Source organism: Pseudophryne corroboree, chromosome 11 (assembly GCF_028390025.1).
Source record: "Pseudophryne corroboree isolate aPseCor3 chromosome 11, aPseCor3.hap2, whole genome shotgun sequence".
In the NCBI taxonomy this organism is placed as follows: Eukaryota; Metazoa; Chordata; class Amphibia; order Anura; family Myobatrachidae; genus Pseudophryne; species Pseudophryne corroboree.
The window spans coordinates 211,702,105-211,718,638 of record NC_086454.1 but is presented as its reverse complement, the minus strand read 5'-3'; the positions used below and the strand labels follow the sequence as shown (position 1 = coordinate 211,718,638).

The 16,534-nt window shown below is 48.2% G+C and overlaps 1 non-coding gene and 1 pseudogene across 1 annotated transcript; both read right to left on the bottom strand.

Moving 5' to 3' along the window:
* Positions 1–339: 339 nt before the first annotated feature.
* On the bottom strand, positions 340–502 carry LOC134970750 (U1 spliceosomal RNA). The gene has a single exon (XR_010190016.1). It is a non-coding gene; the product is annotated as a U1 spliceosomal RNA (small nuclear RNA).
* A 15,337-nt stretch (positions 503–15,839) lies between these two features.
* On the bottom strand, positions 15,840–15,993 carry LOC134970904 (U1 spliceosomal RNA; annotated as a pseudogene).
* Positions 15,994–16,534: the final 541 nt, after the last annotated feature.

Below are 16,534 nucleotides of genomic sequence, written 5' to 3'. Positions count from 1 at the left end.
GGGCATGGCGGCCTTTTGCAGCGCTTGGATGACCGCTAGTTCGCATTAAACACCCCCACCCTCCTTCGGTGTGGGGCTCATGTTGGCCATGCTCCAACCCCTGAAGCATTCAAGCTGATTTCTTGCAGCAGCTGCTACAGAGAGGCAAGTAAAAGGGTGTGGGCCCTGTAGTTCTCATTTTGCATTGGAAGGCACAAAGTATGCAGATGGGAGGAGAAGTATGGATAGTGCGCAAGGGCATAGAAGGGAGGGGCTCAAGAAAAGAGAATTGTAAACAGACAGCAAACTAGGGTGGAGAGAGACCTGAGACAAAGAGATCTGAATTATACCAGAGCCAACCAGGGGAAAGCACAAATGCAGTCCCTCACTACCACAAATTATGCAGTCGAGTTTCCCACATTTGGGGAATCACAGGGTTCATCATACCCAGAATGCAATGAATGAACCTCACCCTGTGAGAACAATCTTCATGACCATGGTATCTCCTATGTAAAATAAGTATGATTCGGGATAGGGCTGGGGAGCGCCGCTGCTCAGGCACACCTCTGTCAAGTAAAGGGAAGTAGCAGCTTGACACAGCTGTAGTGCCGAAACCCCTCGGGCAGCTGCCCAAGAAGAGCCCACTTTCCTCGTGGAATGGGCCTTGACCGATTTCGGTAACGGCAATCCAGCCGTAGAATGCGCTTGCTGAATCGTGTTAAAAATCCAGCGAGCAATAGTCTGCTTTGAAGCAGGGGCACCAATCTTGTTAGTTGCATACAGGACAAACAGCGCTTCAGTTTTCCTGACTCTAGCCATCCTGGCCACGTAAATTTTCAAAGCCCTGATCACATCAAGTTACTCGGAATCCTCCAAGTCACGCGTAGCCACAGGCACCTCAATAAGTTGGTTCATATGAAAAGATGAGACCACTTTTGGTAGGAATTGAGGACGGGTCCGCAATTCCGCTCTATCCACATGTAATACCAAATATGGGCTTTTATGTGACAAAGCTGCAAATTCCGACACTCGCCTAGCCAAATCCAAGGCTAATAACATGACCACCTTCCACGTGAGATATTTTAACTCCACTGTTTTAAGTGGTTCAAACCAGTGTGATTTTAGAAAACTTAACACCACGTTAAGGTCCCAAGGTGCCACCGGAGGCACAAAAGGAGGTTGAATATGCAGCACTCCTTTTACAAAAGTCTGAACTTCTGGAAGAGAAGCCAATTCTTTTTGAAAGAAAATGGATAAGGCCGAAATCTGGACCTTAATAGAGCCTAATTTTAGGCCCAAATTAACTCCAGTTTGTAGGAAGTGAAGGAAACGGCCCAGATGGAATTCTTACATAGGAGCATTCCTGGCCTCACACCAAGAAACATATTTTCGCCATATACGGTGATAATGTTTTGACGTTACATCCTTCCTAGCCTTTATCAGCGTAGGGATGACATCAACCGGAATGCCTTTCACTGCTAGGATTGTTCTCACTCCTATTTGTCTTATTATCCTCAACACCTTGGGTATGAGAGGAAGAGGAGGAAATACATAGACCGACCGGAACACCCAAGGGGTCACTAGGGCATCTACAGCTACTGCCTGAGGGTCTCTTGACCTTGCGCAATACCTTTGTAGCTTTTTGTTGAGGCGGGACGCCATTATGTCTATTTGTGGCAGTTCCCACTGACTTGTAATCTGTGCGAAGACTTCCTGATGAAGTCCCCACTCTCCCGGATGTAGGTCGTGTCTGCTGAGGAAGTCTGCTTCCCAGTTGTCCACTCCCGGAATGAACACTGCTGACAGTGCGCTTACGTGATTCTCCACCCAGCGAAGAATTCTGGTGGCTTGTGCCATTGCCACTCTGCTCCTCGTGCCGCCTTGGCGGTTTACATGAGCCACTTCGGTGACGTTGTCTGACTGGATCAGAACCGGTTGGTCACGAAGTAAGGTCTCCGCCTGGCGTAGGGCATTGTATATGGCCCTTAGTTCCAGGATGTTGATGTGAAGTCTCTTGACTTGACCAAAGACCTTGGAAATTTCTTCCCTGTGTGACTGCTCCCCAAACTCGGAGGCTTGCGTCTGTGGTCACCAGGATCCAGCCCTGAATGCCGACTCTGCGTACCTCGAGAAGGTGAGCACTCTGCAGCCTCCACAGGAGTGATACCCTGGCCCTGGGGGACAGGGTGATCAACCGATGCATCTGTAAATGTGACCCGGACCACTTGTCCAGTAGGTCCCATTGGCTAGTCCTCGCATGGAACCTGCAAAATGGAATGGCCTCGTATGATGCCACCATCTTTCCCAGGACTCGAGTGCAGTGATGCACTGATGCCTGTTTTGGTTTCAATAGGTTCCTGACAAGAGTCATGAGTACCTGGGCCTTTTCTATCAGGAGATAAACTCTCTTCTGGTCCGTGTCCAGAATCATGCCCAAGAAAGACAGACGAGTTGTAGGAACCAACTGCGACTTCGAGATATTGAGAATCCAGCCGTGTTGCTGTAACACTTTCAGTGAAAGTGATACGCTGTTCAGCAACTGCTCTCTTGATCTCGCTTTTTTGAGGAGATCGTCCAAGTACGGGATAATTGTGACACCTTGCTTGCGCAGGAGCACCATCATTTCCGCCATTACCTTGGTGAAAATTCTCGGGGCCGTGGAGAGACCAAACGGCAACGTCTGAAATTGGTAATGATAGTCCTGTACCGCAAATCTGAGGTACGCCTGATGAGATGGATAAATGGGGACATGAAGGTATGCATCCTTTATGTCCAGGTACACCATAAAATCCCCCCTTCCAGGCTTGCGATGACCGCTCTTAGCGATTCCATCTTGAATTTGAACCTTTTCAAGTATAGGTTCAGGGATTTCAAATTTAATATGGGTCTGACCGAACTGTCCGGTTTCGGGACTAGAAACATGGTCGAGTAATATCCCTTTCCTTGTTGGAGGAGGGGAACCTTGACCACCACCTGTTGAATATACAATTTTTCTATTGCATATAACACTATCTCCCTTTCCTGGGGAGAAGTTGGTAGAGCCGATTTGAAAAATCGGGAAGGAGGCACTTCTTCGAATTCCAGCTTGTAACCCTGAGAAACAATTTCTATTGCCCAGGGATCCACCTGGGAGTGAACCCAGATGTGGCTGAAACTCCGAAGACGTGCCCCCAATGGGCCGGACTCTGCCAGTGGAGCCCCAGCGTCATGCGGTAGATTTTGTAGAGGCTGGGGAGGACTTCTGTTCCTGGGAACTAGCTGTGTTGTGCAGCATTTTTCCTCTGCCCCTACCTCTGGCAAGAAAGGAAACACCTCGCACTTTCTTGTTTCTTTGTGACCGAAAGGACTGCATTTGATAATGCGGAGCTTTCTTATGCTGTGAGGGAACATAAGGTAAAAAATTTGATTTTCCAGCTGTAGCTGTGGAGACTAGGTCCGAGAGACCTTCCCCAAACAATTCCTCACCCCTGTAAGGTAAAACCTCCATATGCCTTATTGAGTCGGCATCACCTGTCCATTGCCGTGTCCATAGGACTCTTCTGGCAGAAATCGACATAGCGTTTATTCTAGAACCCAGTAGACTAATGTCTCTTTGAGCATCTCTCATATATAGGACAGCATCTCTTATATGCCCCAGGGTCAATAAAATAGTATCCTTATGTAGGGTATCCATCCCCTCAGATAAGGTATCCATCCATGCCGCTACAGCACTACACACCCAGGCCGACGCAATTGCCGGTCTGAGTAAGGTACCTGAATGTGTATAAATGGACTTCAGGGTAATCTCCTGTTTGCGGTCAGCAGAATCTTTGAGGGTAGCCGTATCCTGGGACGGGAGGGCTACCTTCTTGGATAAGCGTGTTAATGCTTTGTCCACCCTAGGGGAGGATTCCTATCGTAACCTATCCGTTGATGGGAAATGATACGCCATGAGAATTCTTTTGGAAATCTGCAGTCTTTTATATGGAGATTCCCAAGCTTTTTCACATAACTCGTTCAGCTCGTGTGAGGGGGGAAAGCTTACCTCAGGCTTCTTTCCCTTGTACATATGTACCCTCTTGTCATGGACAGGGGGTTCCTTTGTGATGTGCAAAACATCTTTTATTGCCATAATCATATATCGAATGGATTTTGCCAATTTTGGCTGTAACTTTGCATCATCGTAATCGACACTGGAGTCAGAATCCGTGTTGGTATCTGTGTCAACAATCTGGAATAGTGGGCGCTTATGAGACCCTGACGGTCCCTGCGACATAAGATCAGGCATGGGTTGAGACCCTAACTGTCCCAAAGCTTCAACCTTGTCTAATCTTTTGTGCAATGAGTTTACATTAGCATTTAAAACATTCCACATATCCATCCAGTCAGGTGTCGGCGCTGTCGGAGGAGACACCACATTCATTTGCTCCCGCTCCTCTCTAATATAGCCTTCTTCCTCAGACATGTCGACACACGACACACCACACACACAGGGAATGCTCTTTATGAAGACAGTTCTCCCACAAGGCCCTTTGGAGAAACAGAGAGAGAGTATGCCAGCACACACCCCAGCGCTATATAACCCAGGAATAAAACAGTAACTTAATGTTTGCCCAGTAGCGCTGCTGTATGTAGTTTGCGCCGGATTATGTGCCCCCCTCTCTTTTCAACCCTCTTGTCTACCGTGGTATAAGCAGGGGAGAGTCCGGGGAGCTTCCTCTCAGCGGTGCTGTGGAGAAAAAATGTCGCTGGTGAGTGCAAAGGGAGAAGACCCGCCCCCTCGGCGGCAGGCTTCTGTCCCGCTTAAACTGTAAAATTGGCAGGGGCTCATACATATATGCAGTGCCCAGCTGTATATATGTTATATTTTTGCAAAAAAGAGGTTTATATTGCTGCCCAGGGCACCCTGCACCCATACAGTGACCGAAGTATGTGAGGTGTATGGGAGCAATGGTGCACAGCTGCAGTGCTGTGCGTTACCTCAGTGAAGATCATGAAGTCTTCTGACGCCTCTGAAGTCTTTTCTTCTCATACTTACCCGGGTGTTAATATGTCCTTAATATCCACAATCATGTACTGAATGCTCCTTGCCAATATTGGATCTAATCAGGAAACATTATGGTCGAAATAGGAATCAGTATCCGTGTCGGTATCAGTGTGTAGTAACTGGGCAAAATAACATTTTTGAAACCCCGCGGGGCCTGAGGGAAAAGTAGCATAGCCATGAACATCACATCTTTTCTCTACGTCTGTGTCTGGGACACAGATTTATCCAACCTTACTCTGATATTACTGAAACTTTCACCCAGTCAGTTATTGGTGGTGCCAACAGGGCCACCATCACATGTCTGCATCCCTAATATAGTTTCCTCTTGGGAAAAACATTCAGACACCGACATGTTGACATACATGTAACAAGTACTCATAGACACACCGGCTTATGGGGACAGACCTATAGTAAATCTGTCAGAGGGACACAGAGGATTTTTCAGCTCACAACCCAGCGCCAAAAGTACACAGTCTGGGAAATAATAAACGCTATAGTGATAGACTTGTAATGCTCTATATATGTGCTGGTGAGGAAGAAGCCCCGCCGCTGTAATGGCACGCTTCTGTCCCGCTCAGAAATAAATAATTAATTACGCTGGCGGGGTAAGGACAGTGCCCAGGAACTAATGTCCACTTTTGCCAGCCTTTTGTGAGGAATTTATGCTGCCCAGGGTGCCCCCCCCCCCTGCCCTGCACCCTGCAGTGCCTGTGTTTGTGTGGGAGCATGGCGCGCAGCATTCCGCTCGCTGCGCGGTACCTCAGAATGCCGTCACTGGAGAAGAAGTCTTCTGTTCTTCTGCTACTCGCCTGTCTTCTGACTTCTGGCTCTGTAAGGGGGTGACGGCAAGCTGCGGGAGTGTGCATCTAGGCGTACCCAGCGATCAGCACCCTCAGAAGCTAATGGTGTCCTGTCAGCCAGAGGCAAAGCCATTGAACTCACTAGAAGTTGGTCATACTTCTCTCCCCTAAGTCCCACGAAGCAGGGAGACTGTTGCCAGCAGCCTCCCTGAAAATAAAAAAAACTAACATAAGTCCTTTCTAGTGATGAGCGGGTTCGGTTTCTCGGAAACCGAACCCCCCTGAACTTCACCCTTTTTACACGGGTCTGAGGCAGGTTCGAACCTTACCGCCTTGCTTGGCTAACCCGAGCGCGCCCGAACGTCATCATCCCGCTGTCGGATTCTCGCAAGATTCGGATTCTATATAAGCAGCCGCGCGTCGCCGCCATTTTCACTTGTGCATTGGAAATGTTAGGGAGAGGACGTGGCTGGCATCCTCTCCGTGTATTGTTGATGCAAATATTTGTGCTTGCTTATATCATTGTGGGGACTGGGGAGCAGCTTTATATTAATATAGGAGGAGTACAGTGCAGAGTTTGGCTGATCAGTGACCACCAGTTTTATCCGTTCTCTGCCTGAAAAAAACGCTCCTTATCTGAGCTCAGTGTGCTGCATATAATTATCTGTGCTCACACTGCTTAATTGTGGGGACTGGGGAGCAGCTGTATTATATAGCAGGAGTACAGTGCAGAGTTTTGCTGACAGTGACCACCAGTATACGTTGTCTGCCTGAAAAACACTCCATATCTGTGCTCAGTGTGCTGCTTTATTGTGGGGACTGGGGACCACCAAAATTAATGTTATATAGGAGGAGTACAGTGCAGAGTTTTACTGACCAATGACCACCAGTATATAATATATAGCATTACGGTACAGTAGGCCACTGCTGTACCTACCTCTGTGTCATCAAGTATACTATCCATCTAGCTTCTATACCTGTGGTGCATTTCAGATGTGCAGTTTGCTGACACAGTGACCACCAGTATATATAGCAGTACAGTACGGAAGGCCACTGCTGTACCTACCTCTGTGTCGTCAAGTATACTATCCATCTACATTCTATACCTGTGGTGCATTTTAGTTTTGCAGTTTGCTGACACAGTGACCACCAGTATATATATATAATACGGTACGGAAGGCCACTGCTGTACCTACCTCTGTGTCGTCAAGTATACTACCCATCTACATTCTATACCTGTGGTGCATTTTAGTTTTGCAGTTTGCTGACACAGTGACCACCAGTATATATATATAGCAGTACGGTACGGAAGGCCACTGCTGTACCTACCTCTGTGGCGTCAAGTATACTACCCATCTACATTCTATACCTGTGGTGCATTTTAGTTTTGCAGTTTGCTGACACAGTGACCACCAGTATATATATATAGCAGTACGGTACGGAAGGCCACTGCTGTACCTACCTCTGTGTCGTCAAGTATACTATCCATCTACATTCTATACCTGTGGTGCATTTCAGTTGTGCGCAGTATATATATTAGTAGGCCATTGCTATTGATACTGGCATATAATTCCACACATTAAAAAATGGAGAACAAAAATGTGGAGGGTAAAATAGGGAAAGATCAAGATCCACTTCCACCTCATGCTGAAGCTGCTGCCACTAGCCATGGCCGAGACAATGAAATGCCATCAACGTCGTCTGCCAAGGCCGATGCCCAATGTCATAGTAGAGAGCATGTAAAATCCAGTAAAATGACCCAAAAATCAAAATTGAAAGCTTCTGATGAGAAGCGTAAACTTGCCAATATGCCATTTATGACACGGAGTGGCAAGGAACGGCTGAGGCCTAGCCTATGTTCATGGCTAGTGGTTCAGAGTCACATGAGGATGGTAGCACACATCCTCTCACTAGAAAAATGAAAAGACTTAAGCTGGCAAAAGCACAACAAAGAACTGTGCGTTCTTCTAAATCACAAATTCCCAAGGAGAGTCCAATTGTGTCGGTTGCGATGCCTGACCTTCCCAACACTGGACGGGAAGAGCTTGCGCCTTCCACCATTTGCACGCCCCCTGCAAGTGCTGGAAGGAGCACCCGCAGTCCAGTTCCTGATAGTCAAATTGAAGATGTCAGTGTTGAAGTACACTAGGATGAGGATATGGGTGTTGCTGGCGCTGGGGAGGAAATTGACAAGGAGGATTCTGATGGTGAGGTGATTTGTTTAAGTCAGGCACCCAGGGAGACACCTGTTGTCCGTGGGATGAATATGGCCATTGACATGCCTGGTCAAAATACAAAAAAAATCAGCTCTTCGGTGTGGAATTATTTCAACACAAATGCGGACAACAGGTGTCAAGCCGTCTGTTGCCTTTGTCAAGCTGTAATAAGTAGGGGTAAGGACATTAACCACCTCGGAACATCCTCCCTTATACGTCACCTGCAGAGCATTCATCATAAGTCAGTGACAAGTTCAAAAACTTTGGATGACAGCGGAAGCAGTCCACTGACCACTAAATCCCTTCCTCTTCTAACCAAGCTACTGCAAACCACACCACCAACTCCCTCAGTGTCAATTTACTCCTTAGACAGGAAAGCCAATAGTCCTGCAGGCCATGTCACTGGCAAGTCTGATAAGTCCTCTCCTGCCTGGGATTCCTCCGATGCATCCTTGAGTGTAACGCCTACTGCTGCTGGCGCTGCTGTTGTTGCTGGTGGGATTCGATCGTCATCCCAGAGGGGAAGTCGGAAGACCACTTGTACTACTTCCAGTAAGCAATTGACTGTCCAACAGTCCTTTGCGAGGAAGATGAAATATCACAGCAGTCATCCTGCTGCAAAGCGGATAACTCAGGCCTTGTCAGCCTGGGTGGTGAGAAACGTGGTTCCGGTATCCAACATTAATTCAGAGGCAACTAGAGACTTGATTGAGGTACTGTATCCCCGGTACCAAATACCATCTAGGTTCCATTTCTCTAGGCAGGCGATACCGAAAATGTACACAGACCTCAGAAAAAGAGTCACCAGTGTCCTAAAAAATGCAGTAGTACCCAATGTCCACTTAACCACGGACATGTGGACAAGTGGAGCAGGGCAGACTCAGGACTATATGACTGTGACAGCCCATTGGGTAGATGTATTGCCTCCCGCAGCAAGAACAGCAGTGGCGGCACCAGTAGCAGCATCTCGCAAACGTCAACTCGTTCCTAAGCAGGCTTCGCTTTGTATCACCACTTTCCATAAGAGGCACACAGCTGACAACCTCTTACGGAAACTGAGAAACATCATCGCAGAATGGCTTACCCCAATTGGACTCTTCTGGGGATGTGTGACATCGGACAACACCACCAATATTGTGCGTGCATTACATCTGGGCAAATTCCAGCACGTCCCATGTTTTGCGCATACATTGAATTTGGTGGTGCAGAATTATTTAAAAAACGACAGGGGCGTGCAAGAGATGCTGTCGGTGGCCCGAAGAATTGCGGGCCACTTTCGGCATTCAGCCACCGCGTGCCGAAGACTGGAGCACCACCAAACATTCCTGAACCTGCCCTGCCATCATCTGAAGCAAGAGGTGTTAACGAGGTGGAATTCAACCCTCTATATGCTTCAGAGGATGGAGGAGCAGCAAAAGTCAAGCCTATACATCTACCCACAATATAGGCAAAGGAGGGGGAATGCACCTGACTCAGGCGCAGTGGAGAATGATTTCAACGTTGTGCAAGGTTCTGCAACCCTTTGAACTTGCCACACGTGAAGTCAGTTCAGACACTGCCAGCCTGAGTCAGGTCATTACCCTCATCAGGCTTTTGCAGAAGAATGTGAAGGAGGAGCTGTTGACGGGTCACGTTCCGCTTGACTTGACAATTTTCTCACCAGCAGGTCTTTGAACCTCTGAAAACTTGTGTCTGCCGGAAAGAGAAATACAACGTAGGTTTTAAATCTAGGATCGAGCACGGTGGCCAAAATGTAGTGCTCTGATTTCAACAGATTGACCACCCGTGAATCCTGGTTAAGCGAATTAAGGGCTCCATCCACAAGTCCCACATGCCTAGCGGAATCGCTCTGTTTTAGCTCCTCCTTCAATGTCACCAGCTTCTTCTGTAAAAGCCTGATGTGGGGACTGACCTAACTCAGGCTGGCAGTGTCTGAACTGACTTCACGTGTGGCAAGTTCAAAGGGTTGCAGAACTTTGCACAACGTTGAAATCATTCTCCACTGTGCTTGAGTCAGGTGCATTCCCCCTCCTTTGCCTATATCGTGGGCAGATGTATAGGCTTGAATGGCCTGTTGCTGCTCCTCCATCCTCTGAAGCATATAGAGGGTTGAATTCCACCTCGTTACCACCTCTTGCTTCAAATGATGGCAGGGCAGGTTCAGCAATGTTTGGTGGTGCTCCAGTCTTCGGCACACGGTGTCTGAATGCCGAAAGTGGCCCGCAATTCAAAGATGTATGAGTGGGAGATAGTGGGTGACTGAGGCCAGGGTGACTGGGAGGTAGTCAGTGACTGAGGCAGGGGTTACTGGGAGATAGTGGGTGACTGAGGCAGGGGTGACAGCGATAGTGGGTGACTGAGGCAGGGGTGATATGGAGATAGTGGATGAGTGTGACAGGGATGACAGGGACAGTGGGAGACCGAGGCAGGGGTGACAGGGATAGTGGCTGACTGAGGCAGGGGTGACTGGGAGGTAGTGAGTGACTGAGTCAGGGGTGACAGAGATAGTGGGTGACTGAGGCAAGGATGACAGAGATAGTTGGTGACTAAGGCAGGGATGACAGGGATAGTGGGTGACTGAGGCAGGGGTGATAGGGTGACAGTGGGTGACTGAGGCAGGGGTGACAGGGATAGTGGGTGACTGAGGCAGGGGTGATATGGAGATAGTGGTTGACTGAGGCAGGGGTGACAGAGATAGTGGGTGTCTAAAGCAGGGGTGACTGATATAGTGGGTGACTGAGGCAGGTGTCGCAGGTATAGTGATTGACTGAGGCAGCAGTGACTGGGAGATAGTGGGTAACTGAGGCAGGGGTGACAGGGAAAGTGTGTGACTCAGGCAGGGGTGATAGCGAGACAGTGGTTAACTGAGGCAGGGGTGACAGAGATAGTGTGTGACTAAAGCAGGGGTGACTGGTATACTGGGTGACTGAGGCAGTGGTGACTGGGAGATAGTGGGTAACTGAGGGTGACAGGGAAAGTGTGTGACTCAGGCAGGGGTGATAGCGAGATAGTGGTTGACTGAGGCAGGGGTGACAGAGATAGTGTGTGACTAAAGCAGGGGTGACTGGTATAGTGGTTGACTGAGGCAGCGGTGACTGGGAGATAGTGGGTAACTGAGGCAGGGGTGACAGGGAAAGTGTGTGACTCATGCAGGGTTGATAGCGAGATAGTGGATGACTGAGGCAGGGGTGACAGAAGGATTGTGGGTGACTGAGGCAGGGTTGACAATAGAGATAGTGGGTGACTGAGGCTGGGGTGGCAGGGAGATAGTGAGTGACAGTGCCATGGAGATAGTGAATGACTGAGGCAGGGGTGACAGGGAGATAGTGGGTGACTGGTGAGGCAGTGGTGACAGGGAGTCAGTGGGTGACTGAAGTAGGGGTGAAAGGGAGATAGTGGGCAAGTAAGGCAGGAGTGACAGGAATATGGTGACTGGAGAGGCAGGGGTGACAGGAAGATAGTGGGTGACTGGTGAGGCAGGGGTCACAGGGAGATAGTGGGTGACTGAAGTATTGGTGACAGGGAGATAGTGGGTGACTGGTAAAGCAGGGGTGACAGAGAGATAGTGAATGACTGGTGAGGCAGGGATGACAGGAAGACAGTGGGTGACTGAGGCAGAGGTGACATGGGAAAACTAGGTGATATCTAATAGCACACAGGTAAGGAATTAAGAAAATCTTTCTTTAAGGGTGAAGATGTTTCTCACAAAATTGTTGTCCCAATGCATCATTGAAATTCAAGATGGAAGATGATTTTAATATATCACTTGTACATTTTGCATTGCTCTTCTGGTGACAATGTAGTTTGTTTTTGTCAATTACTATTTCAGTAATAGGGTAAAGAAAATTAAGTTTATTTTTGAAAGAAAACAATGCTGTCAATATACTATTAAAACAAATTAAAATGGTAAAAGTTATTGTACTTTAAGTAAAAATGAAAGAGCCAAAATATCAATCCCAGTTTTTGATTACTTTAATTATCCCCCCCCCAAAAAAAAATGCACATAGCAGAGGATGGTTTCGATCAATGAACCTCTGGGTTATGGGCCCAGCATGCTTCCATTGCACCACTCTGCTGCTCATGGAAATGCAAGAGATCCTGAAGGCTAAATTGATTAAAGGCCTAAAAGGACTGGACTATAAGGAAATACTTACTAGGCTGAATATGTATACACTAGAAAAAAGGTGCCTAAGAGGAGATATTATTAATATATTCAAATATGTAAAGGTACATCACAGTTATCAGAGGAATTATTTATTAAAAGAACACAGTTTAGGACACATGGGCACTCGCTGCGACTGTAGGAGAGAAAGTTCCAAACGCAATGGAGGAAAGGGTTCTTCACTGTTAGGGCAATCAGGATGTGGAATTCCCTGCCAGGGAAGGTGGTAATGGCGGACTCTGTAATTGGATTTAAAAAAGGAATGGATACATTTCTGAATGAAAAAGATATCCAAGGTTATAATACTTAAAATATCAGCATGGTTAATCCGGGGGTAACATGAGTTATAGTAGCTAACTAGTCATAAAACATTATTCAGCAAGTATGTAGAATCATCACAACTTAAAACAGGTTGAACACGATGGACAATTTGCCTCTACTCAACCTCAAATACCATGTTACTATATGTTACTATATTACTATGTTACTGTAGTATACTGAACACCACAATGCAATGAGCAGTGATACTGAGCACTGATGACGATACTAGAAATGACACTGAGCAGCAAGATGCAGCACTGGACTATTAGTAATGTACTGTAGTATGCTAAGCACCAAAATGCAGCACAAGACAATGAGCAGTGATACTGAGCGCTGATGAGGATACTACTGAGAACTGACACTGAGCAGGAGAGACACACTACTAGTATTACTGAGCAGCAATAAGTAAGCACTGATACTGAGCACTGATATTGAGATTTCCACTGAGAGAACATAGCCAAGTCCTCTCCGCTCTCTCTTCAATGCACAAGTAAAAATGGCGGCGACGCGCGGCTCTTTATATGGAATCTGAATCTCGCGAGAATCCGACAGCGGGATGATTACATTTTCCCTCGTTCAGGTTTTCCGAGTCAGGCGGGAGCAACCGAGCCTGCCTCGGACCAGTGTAAACCACGTGGAGTTCAGGGGGAATTCGGTTCTCGGAGAACCGAACACGCTCCTCTCTACCTTATACCCATAATTTTTTTTCTTTTCAATCTAAGCCCCTGCAGTTTTCTGTAAGGATCTGCTTCGCTATGATGATCAACAAGTCACAAGGGCAAACACTCAGGGCTGGAGGCGTAGATCTTAGGACCAGCTGCTACAAGCATGGCAGAGGTGTCACTATCACTGGTGACACCCAGAGAGGTGGCAAGGGACATTGTAATGCAGTGCGCGCAGAAAAGCAGCGCAATGGTAAAAAGTAGGCATGGTCTCATAGGTAGGGGCGTGGCCTGGTGGCCTGAATCTCCATTTTGACGCTCCGGGTGTCCCGGGGGTTGCGGGCTGCACCCGGGGCCTAGTGTGTGAGCGGTGCTGGCTCCTGCACAGTGACAGAAACTGGGTATTGCACGTAATGTCACAGTGCAACACCCACATTCTGTCACTGAAGAGGAGCCGGCACTTTGGTGTCACCCCTCTTGGCGGGTGACACTCAGGTGTGGGCCGCAACCCCGTTGTGATGCCACTGACCCATGGGAAGCTTTATGTGGCTTACCCATGTGTTAGTAACCCGAGGCATCTTTTGTGTTAGTCCCTGAAGAAAAACTGCAAATATTGTTTACAAATAAATTTTGTAATCAATGGGCCTAATTCAGTAAGGATTGCAAATTCTGCTAAGTAACAGAATTTGCAATCCTTTGGTTCGCATGCTGGGGCCACCCATCACAGGGCATGGCCACCCAGCATGCCGCCTCCCTTCTTGACCACGCTGAAATTGCAGTCGCAGTGCAGTTCAGCGTGATCATAAAAAATGGGGTAGCCTCCTGCTGGTGCAGACTGTATGTGTGCGCAGGAAGCCGCCACCATTTTTGTGATTGCAGCGGCTGCATGTGATGTCATGCAGCCGCTCTGACCACGCATCCTGTTTCTCCGTTGCCGATCCCATTTTGAAGCCCTGCCCCCGCACCGCTCCATCTCCGACTTGGAAATGGAGTGTTGCTGACCCCCCCCCCCGCACCGATTGACAGGCAGAGGCGATCGCATTTCTGCAGGGTACCGCAGAAAATGCAGGCGCATGCGTATACTCTTAGCAATTTTTGCAGTTGGATTGCTTATTGCGATTGCAATCCAACCTGAATCAGGCCCTATTACCTATCACAATGCACTGCGGGCAGTACAAAATTGGGTTAATATAGGAGAAAAACCCCCAGACCTGTGCTCTTTAACTGTCCCTGGTGGCTAGTGGAGCGGCTGCCCAGTAATCAGTGTCCACGCCAGTGCGTACACGGCCCGCTCCCTACGGCCACGCTGGATCACGGTATAGTGTGGGCTCAGAAGCCCCTTACCTCCCTTTCATCAGCGGCCTCGTGATCCCAGAGGGCGGTGTGTGTGTGACTGACCTTAGAAAGAAACCGGAGCCTCCGCTGCACTGACCCAGTAACCAGGACACGGGAGTATACAGCACCGCTGGGAGTGATGGAGCTGCAGTAAAGATGTCTATTAGACCTAGCCTGCTGCAGCCATTGTAGATTCTTATAAAAAAAGTTATTTTCTTGACAAAATTAATAGCTAAGAATAGGCTGCCTGAGGCAGGCCCCTGTTAAGTGGCCTGCTACTGAAGGCACCAACTACAAACTGAGCTCCCTGTTCATGGAAGTGAGGTTATAGAGGAGGGGGCGCTGAGCATCTTGGGAACAGTCAAAAGCTTTGAGCCTGTTGGTGCCTTAGATCAAGATCCTACTCTACACTCCAATGTGAATCCTTGTGGAGTCCAGTGTACCCCACAGAAGAAATTAATGTGTCACACCCATTGACAGCAACATTAGAATAGCTGCTGATGGGCACAATTGAGAAAGGAAGGGGGGAAACATTTGAAACCAGCACATAGATGTCATTCAAATATGTAATTTGTACCTTCCTGCTTTAAAATGTAATGGATGAACCTCACCCTGTGAGAACTATCTTCATGATCAAGCTAACTCATATGCAAGATAAGTATGTGTTGGGATAGGGCTGTGGAGGGCGGCTCCTCGGGCACACCTTCGTCAAGTTAAGGAGATTCAACTGAGGAAGCACAAGGGAACTCTTGTCTGGGGACAACAACTGCAGGGAGACCACATCTGTTCAGATGAACATGGGAGGGTGGAAGGCTGCCTAGTACTGAAGCACCCTCAAACATCAAATCATATGCAACAACTAGTACAAGGGGAAGGTCTGCAGCAGACGGATTTGCATACGGTGATGTCATCCAAGCAGTGGGCCAAAGTTGGCTGGAACCCTCATCTGCATATGAAAAGAGAAAAGAGGCATGCAGGACATGGCGGCCCTTTGCGCTGCTTGGATGAACCCTAGTTCGCATTAAACACCCCCACCCTCCTTCGGTGTGGGGCTCATGTTGGCCATGCCACAGCCCCTGAAGCATTCAAGCTGATTTCTTGCAGCAACTGGGCACTGTAACAGCTCCAGAGCTGCTCTGTAAGGCAAATAAAAGGGTGTGGGTCCTGCAGCACTACCTGTAGTTCGCATTGTGCGTTGGAAGGCACAAAGTAAGCAGAGGGGAAAAGAAGTCAGGATAGTGCGCAAGGGCATAGAAGGGAGGGGCTCAAGAAAAGAGAAGTGGAAACAGACAGCAAACTAGGCCGGAGAGAGACCAGAGACAAAGAGATCAGAATTATACCAGAGCCAACCAGGGGAAAGCACAAATTATGCAGTCGAGTTTCCCACATTTGGGGAAATCACAGGGGTCAGCATACCCAGAATGCACTGAATGAACCTCACCCTGGGAGAACAATCTTCATGACCATGGTATCTCCTATGCAAAATAAGTATGATTCGGGATAGGGCTGGGGAGGGCCGCTGCTCAGGCACACCTCTGTCAAGTAAAGGAGATTCAACTGAGGCAGCACAAGGGAACTCTCATCTGGGGACAACAACTGCAGGGAGAACACATATTTTCAGACGAATGTGGAGGGCAAAAGGCTGCTTTATACTGAAGCACCCCCTAATAACAAACCAAATGCGACAACTAGTGCAAGCATTCCTGGGGGAAGGCCTGCAGTAGATGGATTTGCATATGGTGATGTCATCCAAGCAGTGGGCATAGTTGGCTGCAACCCTTGTCTGCATATGAAAAGAGAAAAGGGTCATGCAGGGCACAGCGACCTTTGTGGGGTTGCGCTTGGATGACCCCTAGATCGCTTTATACACCCCCATCCCCCATCAGTGTGGGGCTCACATTGGCCATGCCCCAGCCCCTGAAGCATTCAAGCTGATGTCTTGCAGCAGCTGGACCCAGTAACAGCTCCAGAGTTGCTCTACAAGACAAGTAAAAGGGTGTGAGCCCTGCAGCACCACCTGTAGTTTGCATACA